At 34.6% G+C, this 1,240-nt stretch overlaps 1 pseudogene; it reads left to right on the top strand.

The window, feature by feature from the left end:
• LOC102434975 overlaps positions 1-822 on the top strand; it is a 13,194-nt pseudogene extending 12,372 nt beyond the window's left edge.
• Positions 823-1,240: the final 418 nt, after the last annotated feature.

Genomic DNA, 1,240 nt, shown 5'->3' with positions numbered 1-1,240 from the left:
TAAAACATGTTAAAGCGTTTATTCACACTAGAGCTCACTGCACAATTTGTGCACCAGAGAGTTCTCAGCTGGCTGTGGGCTAGGGCTGAACTGGCTCTGCAACATCCCCAAAGGGTTCCGGATTACAAGAGGGTGCAGGTCAGGCCGAGGGACCCCACTGGTGCACAATCAGGGTCAGGGAGGGAAGCAGGAGGTTGGCCAGCTGGGGAGAGACTGCAAGAGGACTGCAGGGTGTGTCTGGCCCATCTTGCTCAGTCCCAATCAGCCTGACCCCAGCAGCAAGCTGAACTACCGGTTAGAGCATCTGCCCCCTGGTGGTCAGTGCATGTATTAGCAAGCAGTTGAGTGGCTTAGCATATCATTAGCATATTATGCTTTGATTGGTTGAATGGCTGACTGGACAACCAGACACTTAGCATATTAGGCTTTTATTATATAGGGTGGGTACACATATAAAGAGATTCCAGACTTTCTACATTGACTAATTTCCAGTATATAAAAATAGAAGCACCTAACTTATAATAGAATGCAATTTTTACTTTTATTATCTGAGTTGGCTATATTTCTCTTATCTATAAATAAAAAGGCCAGGCATCTTCCTTAAATCTGCTATCATGATATTATTTCAGTACCTATATTTAAGTAAGTAATATTTAATTTTTTTCTGCATTAATGTAATCACACATGTAATTTGTTTTTCTCTCTAATTTAGAATAACAATAGTTGACAATTTACTGTGCAGTTTACGGCTCAAGTTTTAAAGGTTACACAGAAAACTGTTTAACTCCAAACACATACATCTGCATGCAGAGGATTGTGTGAAGTTTGTTATTTATAAAAAATAAAGAATTTCAAAATAAAAACGCTATTCTTTGACTTTCTTCATGAAGAAAACTTCCAGAAGAAAACGCCACCAATATTTATTATATATTTTTTTATCTGACATGCCACAAACCTTATACTTGCAGCAAATAAAAACTAACAATTAAATACTTATTTTCTGTCACAATGTTTCATTTATTTTTAAATTATTGAGTGATGAATAAATTCATTTTTAAGTTTAATAAACTGTTAATAATACTTATGGTAGAACTAAATTTTAAACTATGATTTTATTAAATATTCACAAATATTAAGCTAATAAGGCTTTTAAAACTTTCAAACACAATACATTTGAAAATTAAATACACTTAAAGCTGGACGAACGGTATATGTGGATTTATTAAATTTTCTAATTTTG

Source organism: Myotis lucifugus, unplaced genomic scaffold, assembly GCF_000147115.1.
Source record: "Myotis lucifugus unplaced genomic scaffold, Myoluc2.0 scaffold_10, whole genome shotgun sequence".
NCBI lineage: Eukaryota > Metazoa > Chordata > Mammalia > Chiroptera > Vespertilionidae > Myotis > Myotis lucifugus.
The sequence above is the reverse complement of the archived record's forward strand: the minus strand, read 5'-3'. Positions and strand labels throughout refer to the sequence as shown.